The following is a 7,506-nucleotide window of genomic DNA, read 5'->3' on the forward strand; positions in this document are numbered from 1 at the left end:
GGTTTGTAGGCGCATGCTGAAAACAGACGGCTACTGCAGCAGAGCTCTGCTTACTGTGGCTGTGGCGAAGATATTTTCCTAAAGACAGATCTTCAGGTAGAGAACTAGGATTACCTACTGCTTTTATGCAAAAGGAGGTAATGTCAAGTGAGTTGGCTCATTGGTCAGCAGCCTGGAAATAAAAAATCTGGAAGCTGGGGGACAAAGACTTCTTTGGAATAAGCATGTGGATGATCCTACAGGAGTGGTTACACAGTGTGAAGAGCTTTGTTCTGTAAGGCAAATTCCGAACAGAGAACATACAGTGTTATCTGACCTTGGTACCCACATATACTGAATTAGTTACTTGATGGCATCAAGCCATTTTTACCAACCATCACAGTGCTACTATAGTAGGCACATTAGTAGAGTGTTCTGTGGGGAGGGACAGTGACTCTGCTTGGACCCAGCACCCTGGGCTCCCACTCACCAAAGCTGAACAGCTGCTGTAATGGCAGCCAGGCTACCAGCTGCAGACATGCTCTGCTGAGGACCCAGTACAGCTTTGCCCACTGTGAAGAGCAACTCTCCATGTGCTGGGATGCTGATCACATTGGGCCCTGTCCATCCTGGAATGGCAGTGATCCGCCTTGATCTGAACTGATACATAGTCTAGGTAAGGTTATGCCCTTTCTGCTGTCAGGACTTTATCCAGAGCTGCTGTCCGAGGATGTAGAATCTTGATAAGGACACGATTCCTTATAATATTACATCATGACACAAAATCACTTTACCACAAAGGAAGGAACCACCATGTACCTGTACCTGGAGCCAGCTGCATGTAGCACATCCTGTGATACCACAAAGCTATTGGCTTCTGAAAGTACATGGGCTGAAAAACAATGGGTAAAAAACAGTGACCAACTTGGAGAATTTTAATTCTCTTACACAGGATTTTAGGCATCATGAAGGTGGAGATCCTGGTTCCCAGAGCGTGACTGCTTCCACTGGGGACAGAACAAGTGTTCTATTAGGCTTTCAACTGTGTCAAATCACCCAGTAACTTCTATGCTTCTCTCGCCAAGACACAAAGAGGCAACGGACAGTGTAACCATGCTGGCAGGAAAAACTGACCCTTATTACCAGGATGAGGTTGAGTAGCTGTTATTCAGTGGGGACAGAAACGAGTATGTTTGAAACACAGGCGATCTGTCAGTGTATCTCAGCTGGTACCTCTCTGCTCAGTGTTAATGACAGATATGGTAAAGTATTTCTCATTAACCTCACAGACATAATCCATTATATACTTTAAATTAAAAAAAAATCCTCCATTGGACCACACAAATTTATTCCTTACTCTGTTCATGCACAGACACACACACACACATGCACGGGAAACCCACTGGGAAGTAAAAATAATCTTAAGGTACTAACTAGGTGGGGATGGGAAGCTCTGGGAAAATAAGACATTATGCTCATATTTAAATAGTTTTCCCTTTCACAACAACACTAGTATGAGATACAGGAAAAGGCTTCCCATTTTAATATCAGAAGAAAGCTAAGCAGGGATAGCAATGAGGTGTGTGCCTGAGCAGAGTTCAGACACTGACTCAGTATGGATTAGCAGTAGGTTTTCTTCTTTGTCACTGCAGAGGATTGACAAAATGTCTGGCAGCTTCACCTCAGGCTCAGCAAGTAGCTGGCTACTTCCTCTGAGAGGATGACTGCCTCAACCAACCCTCTGTCAGGGAACAGTGATTATATTGCCAGGGAGCTTGGAGTCAGCAGTGGCATGTGGAGCTATCCAAGACAGGATCTGCAAGCAAGGGCACTGCCGGCACGTCTCTCTGAGCAGTGGTAGAGTCAGTGTCGTGCTGGGCTTGCTGGGCTAGTGGTACATAGTGGCATCTGGGGAAAATTATTTTACATTTTAGTATTTACTTCTTAATGTCAAAATTCTATTCTGGTTATATTCAACTACTGCTGCATAAAGTTCTAAAGATACATTTTATTTAGAAATCAATAGCCCTGGTAAAACTCTTTTTCTAAAACTAAAATAACTTCCATGTCATGAACGTCAGGGAAAGTTCTGAGAACTAATGAAAGACCCATACATGAAGAAAGAACCATGACTGAGGAAAAATTTGTTCAGTCAGTTACAGAAGTAAAACCTACAATTACGGATAGACAATATAGGATGAGGAAACAATAAAAATACTTTGGGATAGTAGAAAGATAATTTCATACAATGGGAAAGAATGTGTGCTTTTGAATAACAAACTAGTAAATTCAAGTCACTTCAAACATAATGTGTATGATATAGACAAATTATATGACCCCTTTAATCTTCCTCACATACAAAATTGAAACCATAATAAAATTTCTCTAAACAACAAATTTGACTGGATCTATACTGTCGGAACTCAACCAAGAATTAGGAGAAGTGCAAGTTGCAGCGCTCCAAAATCGTGCGACTATAGACTATCTACTGTTAAAAGAACACATGGGATGTGAACAGTTCCCAGGAATGTGTTGTTTTAATTTGTCTGATTTTTCTCAAACTATTCAAATTCAGTTAGACAATATCCATCATATCATTGATAAGTTTTCACAAATGCCTAGGGTACCTAACTGGTTTTCTTGGTTTCACTGGATATGGCTGGTAATTGTAGGTCTGCTTTTGTTATGTAGCTGTATTTCTATTATGTTAATGTATGTGCACAATTTAATTAGTAGTTTAAAACCTATACATGCTTATGTTACACTACAAGAAGATATGCCAAAGAAATAATCAATCTGCCCATGTTTTCTTCCGACTGCTACTTCTATAGCTTTTCTTCTTCCTTCCTAATCACAACCCTGTAGTAGAATTAGTGCCTCATATCGAAAATTACCGAGTATCATAATTCTTCCAAGTGGTAAAGATACCTCAAGACAAATGCTGGGCATAGAAGCCACAGGGCATAAATCTGCAAAGAAGTAAAAAGCTAACCTTTTCAAACAATAAGGCTTCTCTCTCACTTACCAACTTTACATTTCCCTGTATGGCCCCGAAAGATGACTGGTTAGCCAGAGACGGGTAAGATTCCTCAAGGGAGGAACAACCTAAGACAGGCACAGTTGCAGGGGGGTCATCAGGAGAGAAATTGGGGACCAACAGAGGTGAGGCTTAGAACCTCACCCTCCCCCCCCGTTTTGAGAGAAATCTTCTGCATCCGTGGAAGTTTTGTTGCCCTTGTCTAGCTTGGATTAATACTTAGTCTATAGGCACAGACCTGATCATCTACATTTCCCCTCTTACAGCACTAAATTATGTTTTCTACCTTTATCTTGCATCTACCTACCACTTCAGCATTTTATTAAAAAAAATAATAATAATAAGGGAGAAATATGGGATTCACATATAAATCAAGTATAAAAATCAAATGACTAATCATATCTGACTTGATTGTTTATAGTTCATGATTGCATGATCAAAACTGAAAGTTTCTGTGGTATGACTGCCCTTGCACTGTTCACCATGTAAGAACTTTTTCACTATGTAAGAACTTGTTCACCATGTAAGAACTTGTTTGTTATGCTTCAGAAGATTGGAGACTGTGGAGATATAGGCTTGGGGTTGAATAATGACTGTGCATTGAGTCCCCTATACAGAATTTTACTGTTGTTCACAACCATTTGATCAATAAATATGATAGATGCCCTCTCAAAAAAAAAAAAGTAATGATGAGGGTGGCACCCAAACAGGACTCGTGATTTCAGACATGGAGACCCCATCTTCGCTGAGATGAAAGGTCATCCTCACCGGCCGGCTCGAGTAGATGAGGTTCCACATGGAGCTGTAAACCGCCCACAAACAAACTATCCATTTTCTTTTTTGGAACTCATGAGACTGCTTTTTTAGGCCCAAAGGATATATTTCCTTATTCAGAAAATAAGGAAAAGTATGGCAAACCAAATAAATGAAAAGGCTTTAATGAAGGTTTATGGGAGATGGATAACAATCCAAAAGTGAAATTTTCAAGTCAACAGGCATCAACTAACCAATCAAATGCATCATCTGATGCTGAAGTTGGGGAAAAAGAAACAAGTATTTCAGAGGAAGATACTGACCATGATAAAAAGCCAGCAGTGAGGATGTTACTAAAGCAACTGACGTAACCCCTCCAAACACCGCCGGAAGGGGAAGGAAGAGAAAGGCAGAAAAACAAGTAGAAACCAAGGAGGCAGGAGCAATGATGACAGCAGCAGCATCTGTTCACCTAAAAGTGAGTCCAAAAAAGAGGGCGACCTGCAGCTGCAGAAGTCAAGATTCCCAAACCGGGAGGCAGACCCAAATGGGAAAACAGCCCTGGTCTTCAAAGAGTGTCGTGGTGACTGAAGAAGACACAAGTAAGAAAAAGGGGCAAGAGGAAAACAGCCTAAAAGCAACTTAAAAAGGATGAAGAAGGCCAGAAGGAAGAAGATAAGCCAAGAAGAGAGCCAGACAAAAAAGAGGCAAAGAAAGAAGATGAATCAGAAAGGAAAAATTTAGCTAAAACAGGACTTACATCAACCTCTGCTTCTGAAGAGGAAGGAGATGACCAGGCAGGTGAAAAAAAGAGAAAAGGTGGAAGAAATTTTCAGACTGCTCCTAGGAGGTATATGCTGAAGGCCAACATGGGAAAGAAGCAGCAGAGAGAAAACGCAAGAGGAACAAATAGAAACCGAGCATTTTGCTCTGTAAAGCGTTTCAGATGCAGCTTGTGTGAAATGCCTTATGCAAAATAGTTTATTGTATTGTTTTCCCAGCCAAACAACATGTAATCTACAGTAATAAAAAATATGTCTCAAAAAAAAAGAAATAAACATAAGAAAGTGATTAAAATATTGGAAAATCTTAAAAAAAACTTCTCTATGGCTTGTCACGAGGATGAAATGAGATGTGTGTATAACTCTTTTTTTTTTTTTTTTTATTAGGCGCAGAATTCTGGCCTCGCTCTATGCTCTTTGCTGGTGTATAACTCTTTGAGTAGTGCTTAAGAGTAATAAAAACACAATAAAAGTTGCATGAGTTTAGATGTCAGTATTTCTATTTGAGAGTTAAGCATCCTGTACCCTGCCTTACAATTTTACACAATTTAAGTGCCCTACCTTGAATTATTTTAGTTCATTCATAGGAAAATTTAAAGGAAAAGAAAAACAAAAAATATCTGGAGAATAACTTAGGGCACATACAGACAGGTAAGCCTTTTCCACTCTATTAGTTATTTTGAAGGTGGTCCCTGAAGAACATTGAATTGTTTTAAACCATCAAAGTGTATCTATTTAAGGGAACTAGTGTCAATGTGGAAATAAGGTTTAATCCTAGATACTAGGGTTGTGTTTTTTATTTTCCTTCGCTTTTATCTTATTTAGAAAAGCAATTAAAAGAAAAAGTCAGAAACTGTTCAATAAAATTGATCTTTGAAATTGGTTATACATGTGGAAAAAGATGAAAAATGCATCTATTCCTCACACTACACTAAAAATTAATCAAGGTGGATTAAGGACAATGAAAAAAACAAAATTTTAAAACTTTTACTATAAAATATAGGCAAATATGTTTAAACTTTTGGATGTGGAAAGAATTCTTAAGATGCAAAAGTGATCAACTCTAAAAGATTAAAATGTTTCACTATTTTAAATTTAAGAAATTTTTTTCATCAAGTCACTTTTAGAAAATAAAAATGGAAAGTTACAAACTAAAGATATCATATTTGTAATTTACATGTCAAATATATATATAACACTATTAATATATTAAAAAAACTACCCAATACAAAAATGGCAAAGAGACATAAATAAACATTTTACAGAAGAGAAAATGCATATGACCAACAAACATGAAAAGATATTCAACACTAATCGTGGTCAGAAAAATGCAAGACCATAAAATGAAATGCTGTTTATTCCCAGTTAATTAGAAAAATAATGAATGTATGAAAATAGCTAAGTGTTGAAGATGTCAGTCAAGGGGTCTCTGATACATTGCTGGTGGGAGTGTAGACTGGCACAGCCACACTGGAAAACAGACATTTTCTCCTGTTACTGAATATTCCTTGCTAGGTATGTATCAACAAAAAATGTGTACAAGCATGTTTATAGGAGCAGCTCATAACAGTGAAAACTTAGAAACAATCCTAGTGCCGATCAGCAGGATAGATTAATATACAATAGTGTATTTATACAATGGAATATATAACAGCAGTTAAAAATCGAATCATAGCAACATTCCAAAATATGAATAAATCTTAGGAATGAAATAGAAAGTTTAAAATTAAGTCCCCACATTTTTCTTTACTTGAAGAGAAACAATAAGGTTGTATAAACAAAGAACAAGAAAATGATAAGCATGGGAATTAAGATAGTCGTTATTCCTGGTGGGGGAAGGTAAGTATATGGTTTGTGTTGTGACCATATACTCAAGGGCTGTTTATTGTCAAGGTCCTAGCTTTGGCGTGGGGTTTTGAACTCGTGGTGTTCACTATATGATTAAAAATAACTGATCAACTAATTAATTAGAGCAGACTGCATGGTTGATCATGCACTCTGTCATGAACTAAGGTAAACCTAAGAAACACTAAGGCTAATAAAACAAAAAACAATCAAATCTATGATTAAAAAAGTGTAAAATCACTAAAGGGTATGCAAGTCAAAATAAATATATAAACACAAAGTCACAGATGAGTGTACAACAAAGACTGACGTTCTCCCTGTATTGTGTTTTTCCCTGAATACTCATCACTCTGCTCCTGCATCCGAGGTTAACCATGGAAGTGATGATTTGTAATAATTCTAGGCAATGCTTATGAATGTATGTCTCTACATGGACATGATATACAGATACATAAAATATATTATGTCTACATTATTTTTATGCTAATAATTGCTGGGCCAAGGGATACATGCATTTTACTTTACTGTATGTTTCAAATTGTGCTCCACAACTATTTCATCAATTTACAGTCCTAGCAACAATTTATGAATGTGCTTAGCTTAAAACAAATACTATTATCAGTATTAGAAAATTATATGCCCATCGTATGTGACAAATTTTCCTCATTTAACTTGCATTTCTTTTTTTATTGTGATAAAGGCATTGCTTTAGGTGTTTGGAAATTCTGTTTTTGTTTTTATTTCTGTGAATTATCTTCAGGCAACAGAGTTTTTCTTTGTCTTTTGGATTTTAAGAACTCTGTAGTTAAGAGATTTGGTTCTTTACCTTTCATATGGGATATAAAATATTTTCCTGACCAGTCATCACTTTTTAAGGAAATGTTGTTTTCTGTACTTTAATTTTCTATCTAATAAAATATAATAAAAGAGTCAAATCACTGAATCGTTTGTGAGATTTATCATGTTCTTGAATATGTTGTCACGTTTAAAAATTCTGTCTCCACTCAAGGGTTATCATTTCAAATTTATGTTTTCTTCTTCTAATAATCTTCTCCATCTGGAACTATTTCTGCTGCAAGAAATTCCAGATTATTTTTCTACAAATGGTTA

At 37.1% G+C, this 7,506-nt stretch overlaps 1 pseudogene; it reads left to right on the forward strand.

Moving 5' to 3' along the window:
- The first annotated feature begins 1,699 nt into the window (after positions 1-1,699).
- Positions 1,700-4,705, forward strand: LOC108397509 (PC4 and SFRS1-interacting protein pseudogene; annotated as a pseudogene).
- Positions 4,706-7,506: the final 2,801 nt, after the last annotated feature.

The sequence above is a fragment of the Manis javanica genome, chromosome 3, assembly GCF_040802235.1.
Source record: "Manis javanica isolate MJ-LG chromosome 3, MJ_LKY, whole genome shotgun sequence".
Lineage (NCBI taxonomy): Eukaryota > Metazoa > Chordata > Mammalia > Pholidota > Manidae > Manis > Manis javanica.